This window comes from Rhopilema esculentum, chromosome 9, assembly GCF_057945365.1.
Source record: "Rhopilema esculentum isolate cy_ngs chromosome 9, ASM5794536v1, whole genome shotgun sequence".
In the NCBI taxonomy this organism is placed as follows: domain Eukaryota; kingdom Metazoa; phylum Cnidaria; class Scyphozoa; order Rhizostomeae; family Rhizostomatidae; genus Rhopilema; species Rhopilema esculentum.
Window position 1 is genome coordinate 1 of NC_142823.1, and position 18490 is coordinate 18490.

An 18490-nucleotide genomic window follows, 5' to 3' on the forward strand; every position below is an offset into this window, starting at 1 on the left:
ATTAGAGAACTCAAAAGTGTTTTTAAATGTCCTAAAAACTTGTTTTTCTGGTGTGGTTGACTTTTTAATTGATCATTTTGACTTTTTCTAGCTCTTTAGTGTCATAGTTTTTTGTAAAATCTCACCGTACAAAGTAAACCCTTAGATTTCTGATTTTGTATATGAAACAAAAATTCTTGATTTATCTTTGTATGAATGCAATTTTCTCTAAAACTATGCAAGATACTGAAACGAAAATTTAACAGATTACTCTTGAAGGTACGGCGAGTTATAATATGGTCAGCAATTGTCAACAAAATATCTGGTTCATGTTTTATTCACAATTGAAATGTTTGTTTTCAAAATGCAGCTTAAAAAATTTTCTTAAAAACTTTGTAATCTCAAACTTTTATTGGCATTAGAGAACTCAAAAGTGTTTTTAAATGTCCTAAAAACTTGTTTTTCTGGTGTGGTTGACTTTTTAATTGATAATTTTGACTTTTTCTAGCTCTTTAGTGTCATAGTTTTTTGTAAAATCTCAACCGTACAAAGTAAACCCTTAGATTTCTGATTTTGTATATGAAACAAAAAATCTTGATTTATCTTTGTATGAATGCAATTTTCTCTAAATCTATGCCAAATACTGAAACGAAAATTTAACAGATTACTCTTGAAGGTACGGCGAGTTCAAATATGGCCAGCAATTGTCAACAAAATATCTGGTTCATGTTTTATACACAATTGAAATATTTGTTTTCAAAATGCAGCTTTAAAAATTTCCTTAAAAACTTTGTAAGCTCAAACTTTCATCGGCATTAGAGAACTCAAAACTGTTTTTAAATGTCCTAACAACTTGTTTTTCTGGTGTGGTTGAATTTTTAATTGATAATTTTGACTTTTTCTAGATCGTTAGTTTCATAGTTTTTTGTAAAATCTCAACCGTACAAAGTAAACCCTTAGATTTCTGATTTTGTATATGAAACAAAAAATCTTGATTTATCTTTGTATCAATGCAATTTTCTCTAAAACTATGCAAGATACTGAAACGAAAATTTAACAGATTACTCTTGAAGGTACGGCAAATTCAAATATGGCCAGCAATTGTCAACAAAATATCTGGTTCATGTTTTACTTACAATTGAAATGTTTGTTTTCAAAATGCAGCTTAAAAAATTGCCTTAAAAACTTTGTAATCTCAAAATTTCATCGGCATTAGAGAACTCAAAAATGTTTTTAAATGTCTCAAAAACTTGTTTTTCTGGTGTGGTTGACTTTTTAATTGATGATTTTGACTTTTTCTAGTTCCTTAGTTTCATAGTTTTTCGTAAAATCTCAACCGTACAAAGTAAACCCTTAGATTTCTGATTTTGTATATGAAACAAAAAATCTTGATTTATCTTTGTATGAATGCAATTTTCTCTAAAACTGTGCAAGATACTGAAACGAAAATTTAACAGATTATTCTTGAATGTACGGCGAGTTCAAATATGGACAGCAATTGTCAACAAAATATTTGGTTCATGTTTTATTTACAATTGAAATGTTTGTTTTCGAAATGCAGCTTAAAAATTTCCTTAAAAACTTTGTAATTTCAAACTTTCATCGGCATTAGAGAACTCAAAAATGTTTTTAAATGTCTCAAAAACTTGTTTTTCTGGTGTGGTTGACTTTTTAATTGATGATTTTGACTTTTTCTAGTTCCTTAGTTTCATAGTTTTTCGTAAAATCTCAACCGTACAAAGTAAACCCTTAGATTTCTGATTTTGTATATCAAACAAAAAATCTTGATTTATCTTTGTATGAATGCAATTTTCTCTAAAACTGTGCAAGATACTGAAACGAAAATTTAACAGATTATTCTTGAATGTACGGCGAGTTCAAATATGGACAGCAATTGTCAACAAAATATTTGGTTCATGTTTTATTTACAATTGAAATGTTTGTTTTCGAAATGCAGCTTAAAAAATTTCCTTAAAAACTTTGTAATTTCAATCTTTCATCGGCATTAGAGAACTCAAAAATGTTTTTAAATGTCTCAAAAACTTGTTTTTCTGGTGTGGTTGACTTTTTAATTGATGATTTTGACTTTTTCTAGTTCCTTAGTTTCATAGTTTTTTGTAAAATCTCAACCGTACAAAGTAAACCCTTAGATTTCTGATTTTGTATATGAAACAAAAAATCTTGATTTATCTTTGTATGAATGCAATTTTTTCTAAATCTATGCAAGATACTGAAACGAAAATTCAACAGATTACTCTTGAAGGTACGGCAAGTTCAAATATGGCCAGCAATTGTCAACAAAATATCTGGTTCATGTTTTATTTACAATTGAAATATTTGTTTTCAAAATGCAGCTTAAATAATTTCCTTAAAAACTTTGTAAGCTCAAACTTTCATCGGCATTAGAGAACTCAAAACTGTTTTTAAATGTCTCAAAAACTTGTTTTTCTGGTGTGGTTGACTTTTTAATTGATGATTTTGACTTTTTCTAGTTCCTTAGTTTCATAGTTTTTCGTAAAATCTCAACCGTACAAAGTAAACCCTTAGATTTCTGATTTTGTATATGAAACAAAAAATCTTGATTTATCTTTGTATGAATGCAATTTTCTCTAAAACTGTGCAAGATACTGAAACGAAAATTTAACAGATTATTCTTGAATGTACGGCGAGTTCAAATATGGACAGCAATTGTCAACAAAATATTTGGTTCATGTTTTATTTACAATTGAAATGTTTGTTTTAGAAATGCAGCTTAAAAAATTTCCTTAAAAACTTTGTAAATTCAAACTTTCAGCGGAATTAGAGAACTCAAAAGTGTTTTTAAATCTCCTAAAAACTTGTTTTTCTGGTGTGGTTGACTTTTTAATTGATGATTTTGACTTTTTCTAGTTCCTTAGTTTCATAGTTTTTTGTAAAATCTCAACCGTACAAAGTAAACCCTTAGATTTCTGATTTTGTATATGAAACAAAAAATCTTGATTTATCTTTGTATGAATGCAATTTTTTCTAAATCTATGCAAGATACTGAAACGAAAATTCAACAGATTACTCTTGAAGGTACGGCAAGTTCAAATATGGCCAGCAATTGTCAACAAAATATCTGGTTCATGTTTTATTTACAATTGAAATATTTGTTTTCAAAATGCAGCTTAAATAATTTCCTTAAAAACTTTGTAAGCTCAAACTTTCATCGGCATTAGAGAACTCAAAACTGTTTTTAAATGTCTCAAAAACTTGTTTTTCTGGTGTGGTTGACTTTTTAATTGATGATTTTGACTTTTTCTAGTTCCTTAGTTTCATAGTTTTTCGTAAAATCTCAACCGTACAAAGTAAACCCTTAGATTTCTGATTTTGTATATGAAACAAAAAATCTTGATTTATCTTTGTATGAATGCAATTTTCTCTAAAACTGTGCAAGATACTGAAACGAAAATTTAACAGATTATTCTTGAATGTACGGCGAGTTCAAATATGGACAGCAATTGTCAACAAAATATTTGGTTCATGTTTTATTTACAATTGAAATGTTTGTTTTAGAAATGCAGCTTAAAAAATTTCCTTAAAAACTTTGTAAATTCAAACTTTCAGCGGAATTAGAGAACTCAAAAGTGTTTTTAAATCTCCTAAAAACTTGTTTTTCTGGTGTGGTTGACTTTTTAATTGATGATTTTGACTTTTTCTAGTTCCTTAGTTTCATAGTTTTTTTGTAAAATCTCAACCGTACAAAGTAAACCCTTAGATTTCTGATTTTGTATATGAAACAAAAAATCTTGATTTATCTTTGTATGAATGCAATTTTCTCTAAAACTATGCAAGATACTGAAACGAAAATTTAACAGATTATTCTTGAATGTACGGCGAGTTCAAATATGGTCAGCAATTGTCAACAAAATATCTGGTTCATGTTTTATTCACAATTGAAATGTTTGTTTTCAAAATGAAGCTTAAAAAATTTCCTTAAAAACTTTTTAATTTCAAACTTTCTTCGGCATTAGAGAACTCAAAAATGTTTTTAAATGTCTCAAAAACTTGTTTTTCTGGTGTGGTTGACTTTTTAATTGATGATTTTGACTTTTTCTAGATCGTTAGTTTCATAGTTTTTTGTAAAATCTCAACCGTACAAAGTAAACCCTTAGATTTCTGATTTTGTACATGATAAAAAAATCTTGATTTATCTTTGTATGAATGCGATTTTCTCTAAAACTATGCAAGAGACTGAAATGAAAATTTAACAGATTATTCTTGAAGGTACGGCGAGTTCAAATATGGTCAGCAATTGTCAACAAATTATTTGGTTCTTGTTTTATTAACAATTGAAATGTTTGTTTTCAAAATGCAGCTTAAAAAATTTCCTTAAAAACTTTGTAATCTCAAACTTTCATTGGCATTAGAGAACTCAAAAGTGTTTTTAAATGTCCTAAAAACTTGTTTTTCTGGTGTGGTTGACTTTTTAATTGATAGTTTTGACTTTTTCTAGCTCCTTAGTTTCATAGTTTTTTGTAAAATCTCAACCGTACAAAGTAAACCCTTAAATTTCTGATTTTGTAAATGAAACAAAAAATCTTGATTTATCTTTGTATAAATGCAATTTTCTCTAAAACTATGCATGATACTGAAACGAAAATTTAACAGATTACTCTTGAAGGTACGGCGAGTTCAAATATGGTCAGCAATTGTCAACAAAATATCTGGTTCATGTTTTATTCACAATTGAAATGTTTGTTTTCAAAATGAAGCTTAAAAAATTTCCTTAAAAACTTTTTAATTTCAAGTTTTCATCGGCATTAGAGAACTCAAAAATGTTTTTAAATGTCTCAAAAACTTGTTTTTCTGGTGTGGTTGACTTTTTAATTGATGATTTTGACTTTTTCTAGATCGTTAGTTTCATAGTTTTTTGTAAAATCTCAACCGTACAAAGTAAACCCTTAGATTTCTGATCTTGTATATGAAACAAAAAATCTTGATTTATCTTTGTATGAATGCAATTTTCTCTAAAACTATGCAAGATACTGAAACGAAAATTTAACAGATTACTCTTGAAGGTACGGCGAGTTCAAATATGGCCAGCAATTGTCAACAAAATATCTGGTTCATGTTTTACTAACAATTGAAATGTTTGTTTTCAAAATGCAGCTTAAAAAATTTCCTTAAAAACTTTGTAATCTCAAACTTTCATCGGCATTAGAGAACTCAAAAATGTTTTTAAATGTCCTAAAAACTTGTTTTTCTGGTGTGGTTGACTTTTCAATTGATGATTTTGACTTTTTCTAGTTCCTTAGTTTCATAGTTTTTTGTAAAATCTCAACCGTACAAAGTAAACCCTTAGATTTCTGATTTTGTACATGATAAAAAAATCTTGATTTATCTTTGTATGAATGCGATTTTCTCTAAAACTATGCAAGAGACTGAAATGAAAATTTAACAGATTATTGTTGAAGGTAGGGCGAGTTCAAATATGGTCAGCAATTGTCAACAAATTATTTGGTTCATGTTTTATTAACAATTGAAATGTTTGTTTTCAAAATGCAGCTTAAAAAATTTCCTTAAAAACTTTGTAATCTCAAACTTTCATTGGCATTAGAGAACTCAAAGGTGTTTTTAAATGTCCTAAAAACTTGTTTTTCTGGTGTGGTTGACTTTTTAATTGATAATTTTGACTTTTTCTAGCTCCTTAGTTTCATAGTTTTTTGTAAAATCTCAACCGTACAAAGTAAACCCTTAGATTTCTGATTTTGTATATGAAACAAAAAATCTTGATTTATCTTTGTATGAATGCAATTTTCTCTAAATCTATGCAAGATACTGAAACGAAAAGTTAACAGATTACTCTTGAAGGTACGGCGAGTTCAAATATGGCCAGCAATTGTCAACAAAATATCTGGTCCATGTTTTATTTACAATTGGAATATTTGTTTTCAAAATGCAGCTTAAAAAATTTCCTTAAAAACTTTGTAAGCTCAAACTTTCATCGGCATTAGAGAACTCAAAACTGTTTTTAAATGTCCTAACAACTTGTTTTTCTGGTGTGGTTGAATTTTTAATTGATAATTTTGACTTTTTCTAGATCCTTAGTTTCATAGTTTTTTGTAAAATCTCAACCGTACAAAGTAAACCCTTAGATTTCTGATTTTGTATATGAAACAAAAAATCTTGATTTATCTTTGTATGAATGCAATTTTCTCTAAAACTATGCAAGATACTGAAACGAAAATTTAACGGATTACTCTTGAAGGTACGGCGAGTTCAAAAATGGTCAGCAATTGTCAACAAAATATCTGGTTCATGTTTTATTTACAATTGAAATGTTTGTTTTCAAAATGCAGCTTAAAAAATTTCCTTAAAAACTTTTTAATTTCAAACTTTCTTCGGCATTAGAGAACTCAAAAATGTTTTTAAATGTCTCAAAAACTTGTTTTTCTGGTGTGGTTGACTTTTTAATTGATGATTTTGACTTTTTCTAGTCTCTTAGTTTCATAGTTTTTTGTAAAATCTCAACCGTACAAAGTAAACCCTTAGATTTCTGATTTTGTATATGAAACAAAAATCTTGATTTATCTTTGTATGAATGCAATTTTCTCTAAATCTATGCAAGATACTGAAACGAAAAGTTAACAGATTACTCTTGAAGGTACGGCGAGTTCAAATATGGCCAGCAATTGTCAACAAAATATCTGGTTCATGTTTTACTAACAATTGAAATGTTTGTTTTCAAAATGCAGCTTAAAAAATTTCCTTAAAAACTTTGTAATCTCAAACTTTCATCGGCATTAGAGAACTCAAAAATGTTTTTAAATGTCTCAAAAACTTGTTTTTCTGGTGTGGTTGACTTTTTAATTGATGATTTTGACTTTTTCTAGTTCCTTAGTTTCATAGTTTTTCGTAAAATCTCAGCCGTACAAAGTAAACCCTTAGATTTCTGATTTTGTATATGAAACAAAAAATCTTGATTTATCTTTGTATGAATGCAATTTTCTCTAAAACTGTGCAAGATACTGAAACGAAAATTTAACAGATTATTCTTGAATGTACGGCGAGTTCAAATATGGACAGCAATTGTCAACAAAATATTTGGTTCATATTTTATTTACAATTGAAATGTTTGTTTTCGAAATGCAGCTTAAAAAATTTCCTTAAAAACTTTGTAAATTCAAACTTTCAGCGGAATTAGAGAACTCAAAAGTGTTTTTAAATGTCCTAAAAACTTGTTTTTCTGGTGTGGTTGACTTTTCAATTGATGATTTTGACTTTTTCTAGTTCCTTAGTTTCATAGTTTTTTGTAAAATCTCAACCGTACAAAGTAAACCCTTAGATTTCTGATTTCGTACATGATAAAAAAATCTTGATTTATCTTTGTATGAATGCGATTTTCTCTAAAACTATGCAAGAGACTGAAATGAAAATTTAACAGATTATTCTTGAAGGTACGGCGAGTTCAAATATGGTCAGCAATTGTCAACAAAATATCTGGTTCATGTTTTATTCACAATTGAAATGTTTGTTTTCAAAATGCAGCTTAAAAAATTTCCTTAAAAACTTTTTAATTTCAAACTTTCTTCGGCATTAGAGAACTCAAAACTGTTTTTAAATGTCCTAAAAACTTGTTTTTCTGGTGTGGTTGACTTTTTAATTGATAATTTTGACTTTTCTAGATCGTTAGTTTCATAGTTTTTTGTAAAATCTCAACCGTACAAAGTAAACCCTTAGATTTCTGATTTTGTATATGAAACAAAAAATCTTGATTTATCTTTGTATGAATGTGATTTTCTCTAAAACTATGCAAGATACTGAAATGAAAATTTAACAGATTATTCTTGAAGGTACGGCGAGTTCAAATATGGTCAGCACTTGTCAACAAAATATCTGGTTCATGTTTTATTCACAATTGAAATGTTTGTTTTCAAAATGCAGCTTAAAAAATTTCCTTAAAAACTTTGTAATTTCAAACTTTCTTCGGCATTAGAGAACTCAAAAATGTTTTTAAATGTCTCAAAAACTTGTTTTTCTGGTGTGGTTGACTTTTTAATTGATGATTTTGACTTTTTCTAGTTCCTTAGTTTCATAGTTTTTTGTAAAATCTCAACCGTACAAAGTAAACCCTTAGATTTCTGATTTTGTATATGATAAAAAAATCTTGATTTATCTTTGTATGAATGCGATTTTCTCTAAAACTATGCAAGATACTGAAATGAAAATTCAACAGATTATTCTTGAAGGTACGGCGAGTTCAAATTTGGTCAGCAAGTTTCAACAAATTATCTGGTTCATGTTTTATTTACAATTGAAATGTTTGTTTTCAAAATGCAGCTTAAAAAATTTCCTTAAAACTTTGTAATTTCAAACTTTCATCGGCATTAGAGAACTCAAAAATGTTTTTAAATGTCTCAAAAACTTGTTTTTCTGGTGTGGTTGACTTTTTAATTGATGATTTTGACTTTTTCTAGTTCCTTAGTTTCATAGTTTTTCGTAAAATCTCAACCGTACAAAGTAAACCCTTAGATTTCTGATTTTGTATATGAAACAAAAAATCTTGATTTATCTTTGTATGAATGCAATTTTCTCTAAAACTGTGCAAGATACTGAAACGAAAATTTGACAGATTATTCTTGAAGGTACGGCGAGTTGAAATATGGACAGCAATTGTCAACAAAATATTTGGTTCATGTTTTATTTACAATTGAAATGTTTGTTTTCGAAATGCAGCTTAAAAAATTTTCTTAAAAACTTTGTAAATTCAAACTTTCATCGGCATTAGAGAACTCAAAAGTGTTTTTAAATGTCCTAAAAACTTGTTTTTCTGGTGTGGTTGACTTTTTAATTTATAATTTTGACTTTTTCTAGTTCCTTAGTTTCATAGTTTTTCGTAAAATCTCAACCGTACAAAGTAAACCCTTAGATTTCTGATTTTGTATATGAAACAAAAAATCTTGATTTATCTTTGTATGAATGTGATTTTCTCTAAAACTATGCAAGATACTGAAACGAAAATTTAACAGATTATTCTTGAAGGTACGGCGAGTTCAAAGATGGTCAGCACTTGTCAACAAAATATCTGGTTCATGTTTTATTTACAATTGAAATGTTTGTTTTCAAAATGCAGCTTAAAAAATTTCCTTAAAAACTTTGTAATTTCAAACTTTCTTCGGCATTAGAGAACTCAAAAATGTTTTTAAATGTCTCAAAAACTTGTTTTTCTGGTGTGGTTGACTTTTTAATTGATGATTTTGACTTTTTCTAGTTCCTTAGTTTCATAGTTTTTTGTAAAATCTCAACCGTACAAAGTAAACCCTTAGATTTCTGATTTTGTATATGATAAAAAAATCTTGATTTATCTTTGTATGAATGCAATTTTCTCTAAAACTATGCAAGATACTGAAATGAAAAGTTAACAGATTATTCTTGAAGGTACGGCGAGGTCAAATTTGGTCAGCAAGTTTCAACAAATTATCTGGTTCATGTTTTATTTACAATTGAAATGTTTTGTTTTCAAAATGCAGCTTAAAAAATTTCCTTAAAACTTTGTAATTTCAAACTTTCATCGGCATTAGAGAACTCAAAAATGTTTTTAAATGTCTCAAAAACTTGTTTTTCTGGTGTGGTTGACTTTTTAATTGATGATTTTGACTTTTTCTAGTTCCTTAGTTTCATAGTTTTTCGTAAAATCTCAACCGTACAAAGTAAACCCTTAGATTTCTGATTTTGTATATGAAACAAAAAATCTTGATTTATCTTTGTATGAATGTGATTTTCTCTAAAACTATGCAAGATACTGAAATGAAAATTTAACAGATTATTCTTGAAGGTACGGCGAGTTCAAATATGGTCAGCACTTGTCAACAAAATATCTGGTTCATGTTTTATTCACAATTGAAATGTTTGTTTTCAAAATGCAGCTTAAAAAATTTCCTTAAAAACTTTGTAATTTCAAACTTTCTTCGGCATTAGAGAACTCAAAAATGTTTTTAAATGTCTCAAAAACTTGTTTTTCTGGTGTGGTTGACTTTTTAATTGATGATTTTGACTTTTTCTAGTTCCTTAGTTTCATAGTTTTTTGTAAAATCTCAACCGTACAAAGTAAACCCTTAGATTTCTGATTTTGTATATGATAAAAAAATCTTGATTTATCTTTGTATGAATGCGATTTTCTCTAAAACTATGCAAGATACTGAAATGAAAATTCAACAGATTATTCTTGAAGGTACGGCGAGTTCACATTTGGTCAGCAAGTTTCAACAAATTATCTGGTTCATGTTTTATTTACAATTGAAATGTTTGTTTTCAAAATGCAGCTTAAAAAATTTCCTTAAAACTTTGTAATTTCAAACTTTCATCGGCATTAGAGAACTCAAAAATGTTTTTAAATGTCTCAAAAACTTGTTTTTCTGGTGTGGTTGACTTTTTAATTGATGATTTTGACTTTTTCTAGTTCCTTAGTTTCATAGTTTTTCGTAAAATCTCAACCGTACAAAGTAAACCCTTAGATTTCTGATTTTGTATATGAAACAAAAAATCTTGATTTATCTTTGTATGAATGCAATTTTCTCTAAAACTGTGCAAGATACTGAAACGAAAATTTGACAGATTATTCTTGAAGGTACGGCGAGTTGAAATATGGACAGCAATTGTCAACAAAATATTTGGTTCATGTTTTATTCACAATTGAAATGTTTGTTTTCGAAATGCAGCTTAAAACATTTTCTTAAAAACTTTGTAAATTCAAACTTTCATCGGCATTAGAGAACTCAAAAGTGTTTTTAAATGTCCTAAAAACTTGTTTTTCTGGTGTGGTTGACTTTTTAATTTATAATTTTGACTTTTTCTAGTTCCTTAGTTTCATAGTTTTTCGTAAAATCTCAACCATACAAAGTAAACCCTTAGATTTCTGATTTTGTATATGAAACAAAAAATCTTGATTTATCTTTGTATGAATGTGATTTTCTCTAAAACTATGCAAGATACTGAAATGAAAATTTAACAGATTATTCTTGAAGGTACGGCGAGTTCAAATATGGTCAGCACTTGTCAACAAAATATCTGGTTCATGTTTTATTCACAATTGAAATGTTTGTTTTCAAAATGCAGCTTAAAAAATTTCCTTAAAAACTTTGTAATTTCAAACTTTCTTCGGCATTAGAGAACTCAAAAATGTTTTTAAATGTCTCAAAAATTTGTTTTTCTGGTGTGGTTGACTTTTTAATTGATGATTTTGACTTTTTCTAGTTCCTTAGTTTCATAGTTTTTTGTAAAATCTCAACCGTACAAAGTAAACCCTTAGATTTCTGATTTTGTATATGATAAAAAAATCTTGATTTATCTTTGTATGAATGCGATTTTCTCTAAAACTATGCAAGATACTGAAATGAAAATTCAACAGATTATTCTTGAAGGTACGGCGAGTTCAAATTTGGTCAGCAAGTTTCAACAAATTATCTGGTTCATGTTTTATTTACAATTGAAATGTTTGTTTTCAAAATGCAGCTTAAAGAATTTCCTTAAAACTTTGTAATTTCAAACTTTCATCGGCATTAGAGAACTCAAAAATGTTTTTAAATGTCTCAAAAACTTGTTTTTCTGGTGTGGTTGACTTTTTAATTGATGATTTTGACTTTTTCTAGTTCCTTAGTTTCATAGTTTTTCGTAAAATCTCAACCGTACAAAGTAAACCCTTAGATTTCTGATTTTGTATATGAAACAAAAAATCTTGATTTATCTTTGTATGAATGCAATTTTCTCTAAAACTGTGCAAGATACTGAAACGAAAATTTGACAGATTATTCTTGAAGGTACGGCGAGTTGAAATATGGACAGCAATTGTCAACAAAATATTTGGTTCATGTTTTATTCACAATTGAAATGTTTGTTTTCGAAATGCAGCTTAAAACATTTTCTTAAAAACTTTGTAAATTCAAACTTTCATCGGCATTAGAGAACTCAAAAGTGTTTTTAAATGTCCTAAAAACTTGTTTTTCTGGTGTGGTTGACTTTTTAATTTATAATTTTGACTTTTTCTAGTTCCTTAGTTTCATAGTTTTTCGTAAAATCTCAACCATACAAAGTAAACCCTTAGATTTCTGATTTTGTATATGAAACAAAAAATCTTGATTTATCTTTGTATGAATGTGATTTTCTCTAAAACTATGCAAGATACTGAAACGAAAATTTAACAGATTATTCTTGAAGGTACGGCGAGTTCAAATATGGTCAGCAATTGTCAACAAAATATCTGGTTCATGTTTTATTTACAATTGAAATGTTTGTTTTCAAAATGCAGCTTAAAAAATTTCCTTAAAAACTTTGTAATTTCAAACTTTCTTCGGCATTAGAGAACTCAAAAATGTTTTTAAATGTCTCAAAAACTTGTTTTTCTGGTGTGGTTGACTTTTTAATTGATGATTTTGACTTTTTCTAGTTCCTTAGTTTCATAGTTTTTTGTAAAATCTCAACCGTACAAAGTAAACCCTTAGATTTCTGATTTTGTATATGATAAAAAAATCTTGATTTATCTTTGTATGAATGCAATTTTCTCTAAAACTATGCAAGATACTGAAATGAAAAGTTAACAGATTATTCTTGAAGGTACGGCGAGGTCAAATTTGGTCAGCAAGTTTCAACAAATTATCTGGTTCATGTTTTATTTACAATTGAAATGTTTTGTTTTCAAAATGCAGCTTAAAAAATTTCCTTAAAACTTTGTAATTTCAAACTTTCATCGGCATTAGAGAACTCAAAAATGTTTTTAAATGTCTCAAAAACTTGTTTTTCTGGTGTGGTTGACTTTTTAATTGATGATTTTGACTTTTTCTAGTTCCTTAGTTTCATAGTTTTTCGTAAAATCTCAACCGTACAAAGTAAACCCTTAGATTTCTGATTTTGTATATGAAACAAAAAATCTTGATTTATCTTTGTATGAATGCAATTTTCTCTAAAACTGTGCAAGATACTGAAATGAAAATTTAACAGATTATTCTTGAAGGTACGGCAAGTTCAAATATGGTCAGCAATTGTCAACAAATTATCTGGTTCATGTTTTATTTACAATTGAAATGTTTGTTTTCAAAATGCAGCTTAAAAAATTTCCTTAAAAACTTTGTAAATTCAAACTTTCAGCGGCATTAGAGAACTTAAAAGTGTTTTTAAATGTCCTAATAAATTGTTTTTCTGGTGTGGTTGACTATTTAATTTATAATTTTGATTTTTCTAGTTCCTTAGTTTCATAGCTTTTTGTAAAATCTCAACCGTACAAAGTAAACCCTTAGATTTCTGATTTTGTATATGAAACAAAAAATCTTGATTTATCTTTGTATGAATGCAATTTTCTCTAAAACTATGCAAGATACTGAAACGAAAATTCAACAGATTATTCTTGAAGGTACGGCGAGTTCAAATATGGTCAGCACTTGTCAACAAAGTATCTGGTTCTTGATTTATTTACAATTGAAATGTTTGTTTTCAAAATGCAGCTTAAAAAATTTCCTAAAAAACTTTGTAAATTCAAACTTTCATCGGCATTAGAGAACTCAAAAATGTTTTTAAATGTCTCAAAAACTTGTTTTTCTGGTGTGGTTGACTTTTTAATTGATGATTTTGACTTTTTCTAGTTCCTTAGTTTCATAGTTTTTTGTAAAATCTCAACCGTACAAAGTAAACCCTTAGATTTCTGATTTTGTATATGATAAAAAAATCTTGATTTATCTTTGTATGAATGCAATTTTCTCTAAAACTATGCAAGATACTGAAATGAAAAGTTGACAGATTATTCTTGAAGGTACGGCGAGTTCAAATTTGGTCAGCAAGTTTCAACAAATTATCTGGTTCATGTTTTATTTACAATTGAAATGTTTGTTTTCAAAATGCAGCTTAAAAAATTTCCTTAAAACTTTGTAATTTCAAACTTTCATCGGCATTAGAGAACTCAAAAATGTTTTTAAATGTCTCAAAAACTTGTTTTTCTGGTGTGGTTGACTTTTTAATTGATGATTTTGACTTTTTCTAGTTCCTTAGTTTCATAGTTTTTCGTAAAATCTCAACCGTACAAAGTAAACCCTTAGATTTCTGATTTTGTATATGAAACAAAAAATCTTGATTTATCTTTGTATGAATGCAATTTTCTCTAAAACTGTGCAAGATACTGAAATGAAAATTTAACAGATTATTCTTGAAGGTACGGCAAGTTCAAATATGGTCAGCAATTGTCAACAAATTATCTGGTTCATGTTTTATTTACAATTGAAATGTTTGTTTTCAAAATGCAGCTTAAAAAATTTCCTTAAAAACTTTGTAAATTCAAACTTTCAGCGGCATTAGAGAACTTAAAAGTGTTTTTAAATGTCCTAATAACTTGTTTTTCTGGTGTGGTTGACTATTTAATTTATAATTTTGATTTTTCTAGTTCCTTAGTTTCATAGCTTTTTGTAAAATCTCAACCGTACAAAGTAAACCCTTAGATTTCTGATTTTGTATATGAAACAAAAAATCTTGATTTATCTTTGTATGAATGCAATTTTCTCTAAAACTATGCAAGATACTGAAACGAAAATTCAACAGATTATTCTTGAAGGTACGGCGAGTTCAAATATGGTCAGCAATTGTCAACAAAATATCTGGTTCATGTTTTATTTACAATTGAAATGTTTGTTTTAAAAATGCAGCTTAAAAAATTTCCTTAAAAACTTTGTAAATTCAAACTTTCCGCGGCATTAGAGAACTCAAAAATGTTTTTAAATGTCTCAAAAATTTGTTTTTCGGGTGTGGTTGACTTTTTAATTGATGATTTTGACTTTTTCTAGTTCCTTAGTTTCATAGTTTTTCGTAAAATCTCAACCGTACAAAGTAAACCCTTAGATTTCTGATTTTGTATATGAAACAAAAAATCTTGATTTATCTTTGTATGAATGCGATTTTCTCTAAAACTATGCAAGATACTGAAACGACAATTTAACAGATTATTCTTGCATGTACGGCAAGTTCAAATATGGTCAGCAATTGTCAAGAAATTATCTGGTTCATGTTTTATTTACAATTGAAATGTTTGTTTTCAAATTGCAGCCTAAAAAATTTCCTTAAAAACTTTGTAATTTCAAACTTTCATCGGCATTAGTGAACTCAAAAATGTTTTTAAATGTCTCAAAAACTTGTTTTTCTGGTGTGGTTGACTTTTTAACTTATAATTTTGACTTTTTCTAGTTCCTTAGTTTCATAGTTTTTTGTAAAATCTCAACCGTACAAAGTAAACCCTTAGATTTCTGATTTTGTATATGAAACAAAAAATCTTGATTTATCTTTGTATGAATGCGATTTTCTCTAAAACTATGCAAGATACTGAAACGAAAATTTAACAGATTATTCTTGAAGATACGGCAAGTTTAAATATGGTCAGCAATTGTCAATAAATTATATGGTTCATGTTTTATTCACAATTGAAATGATTGTTTTCAAAATGCAGGTTAAAAAAATTTCCTTAAAAACTTTGTAATTTCAAACTTTCAGCGGCATTAGAGAACTCAAAAATGTTTTTAAATGTCTCAAAAACTTGTTTTTCGGGTGTGGTTGACTTTTTAATTGATGATTTTGACTTTTTCTAGTTCCTTAGTTTCATAGTTTTTCGTAAAATCTCAACCATACAAAGTAAACCCTTAGATTTCTGATTTTGTATATGAAACAAAAAATCTTGATTTATCTTTGTATGAATGCATTTTTCTCTAAAACTATGCAAGATACTGAAACGAAAATTCAACAGATTATTCTTTAAGGTACGGCGAGTTCAAATATGGTCAGCAATTGTCAAAAAAATATCTGGTTCATGTTTTATTTACAATTGAAATGTTTGTTTTCAAAATGCAGCTTAAAAAATTTCCTTAAAAACTTTGTAAATTCAAACTTTCCGCGGCATTAGAGAACTCAAAAATGTTTTTAAATGTCTCAAAAACTTGTTTTTCGGGTGTGGTTGACTTTTAAATTGATGATTTTGACTTTTTCTAGTTCCTTAGTTTCATAGTTTTTCGTAAAATCTCAACCGTACAAAGTAAACCCTTAGATTTCTGATTTTGTATATGAAACAAAAAATCTTGATTTATCTTTGTATGAATGCGATTGTCTCTAAAACTATGCAAGATACTGAAACGACAATTTAACAGATTATTCTTGAAGGTACGGCGAGTTCAAATATGGTCAGCAATTGTCAACAAAATATCTGGTTCATGTTTAATTTAAAATTGAAATGTTTGTTTTCAAAATGCAGCTTAAAAAATTTCCTTAAAAATTTTGTAATTTCAAACTTTCATCGGCATTAGAGAACTCAAAAATGTTTTTAAATGTCTCAAAAACTTGTTTTTCTGGTGTGGTTGACTTTTTAACTGATAATTTTGACTTTTTCTAGTTCCTTAGTTTCATAGTTTTTTGTAAAATCTCAACCGTACAAAGTAAACCCTTAGATTTCTGATTTTGTATATGAAACAAAAAATCTTGATTTATCTTTGTATGAATGCAATTTTCTCTAAAACTGTGCAAGATACTGAAACGAAAATTTAACAGATTACTTTTGCAGGTACGGCAAGTTCAAATATGGTCAGCAATTGTCAAGAAATTATCTGGTTCATGTTTTATTTACAATTGAAATGTTTGTTTTCAAATTGCAGCCTAAAAAATTTCCTTAAAAACTTTGTAATTTCAAACTTTCATCGGCATTAGAGAACTCAAAAATGTTTTTAAATGTCTCAAAAACTTGTTTTTCTGGTGTGGTTGACTTTTTAACTTATAATTTTGACTTTTTCTAGTTCCTTAGTTTCATAGTTTTTTGTAAAATCTCAACCGTACAAAGTAAACCCTTAGATTTCTGATTTTGTATATGAAACAAAAAATCTTGATTTATCTTTGTATGAATGCGATTTTCTCTAAAACTATGCAAGATACTGAAACGAAAATTTAACAGATTACTTTTGCAGGTACGGCAAGTTTAAATATGGTCAGCAATTGTCAATAAATTATATGGTTCATGTTTTATTCACAATTGAAATGATTGTTTTCAAAATGCAGGTTAAAAAATTTCCTTAAAAACTTTGTAATTTCAAACTTTCATCGGCATTAGAGAACTCAAAAATGTTTTTAAATGTCTCAAAAACTTGTTTTTCGGGTGTGGTTGACTTTTTAATTGATTATTTTGACTTTTTCTAGTTCCTTAGTTTCATAGTTTTTCGTAAAATCTCAACAGTACAAAGTAAACCCTTAGATTTCTGATTTTGTATATGAAACAAAAAATCTTGATTTATCTTTGTATGAATGCGATTTTCTCTAAAACTATGCAAGATACTGAAACGAAAATTTAACAGATTATTCTTGAAGGTACGGCAAGTTCAAATATGGTCAGCAATTGTCAACAAAATATCTGGTTCATGTTTTATTTAAAATTGAAATGTTTGTTTTCAAAATGCTGCTTAAAAAATTTCCTTAAAAATTTTGTAATTTCAAACTTTCATTGGCATTAGAGAACTCAAAAGTGTTTTTAAATGTCCTAAAAACTTGTTTTTCTGGTGTGGTTGACTTTTTAAGTTATAATTTTGACTTTTTCTAGTTCCTTAGTTTCATAGTTTTTTGTAAAATCTCAACCGTACAAAGTAAACCCTTAGATTTCTGATTTTGTATATGAAACAAAAAATCTTGATTTATCTTTGTATGAATGCAATTTTCTCTAAAACTGTGCAAGATACTGAAACGAAAATTTAACAGATTACTTTTGCAGGTACGGCAAGTTCAAATATGGTCAGCAATTGTCAAGAAATTATCTGGTTCATGTTTTATTTACAATTGAAATGTTTGTTTTCAAATTGCAGCCTAAAAAATTTCCTTAAAAACTTTGTAATTTCAAACTTTCATCGGCATTAGAGAACTCAAAAATGTTTTTAAATGTCTCAAAAACTTGTTTTTCTGGTGTGGTTGACTTTTTAACTTATAATTTTGACTTTTTCTAGTTCCTTAGTTTCATAGTTTTTTGTAAAATCTCAACCGTACAAAGTAAACCCTTAGATTTCTGATTTTGTATATGAAACAAAAAATCTTGATTTATCTTTGTATGAATGCGATTTTCTCTAAAACTATGCAAGATACTGAAACGAAAATTTAACAGATTACTTTTGCAGGTACGGCAAGTTTAAATATGGTCAGCAATTGTCAATAAATTATATGGTTCATGTTTTATTCACAATTGAAATGATTGTTTTCAAAATGCAGGTTAAAAAATTTCCTTAAAAACTTTGTAATTTCAAACTTTCATCGGCATTAGAGAACTCAAAAATGTTTTTAAATGTCTCAAAAACTTGTTTTTCGGGTGTGGTTGACTTTTTAATTGATTATTTTGACTTTTTCTAGTTCCTTAGTTTCATAGTTTTTCGTAAAATCTCAACAGTACAAAGTAAACCCTTAGATTTCTGATTTTGTATATGAAACAAAAAATCTTGATTTATCTTTGTATGAATGCGATTTTCTCTAAAACTATGCAAGATACTGAAACGAAAATTTAACA

General features: G+C 27.8%; 1 long non-coding RNA gene across 1 annotated transcript; it reads left to right on the top strand.

Moving 5' to 3' along the window:
- The first annotated feature begins 11 nt into the window (after nt 1-11).
- On the top strand, nt 12-17610 carry LOC148959506 (uncharacterized). The gene is made up of 2 exons (XR_016144030.1): nt 12-5021; nt 12950-17610. It is a non-coding gene; the product is annotated as an uncharacterized LOC148959506 (long non-coding RNA).
- The last annotated feature ends 880 nt before the right edge of the window (nt 17611-18490 follow it).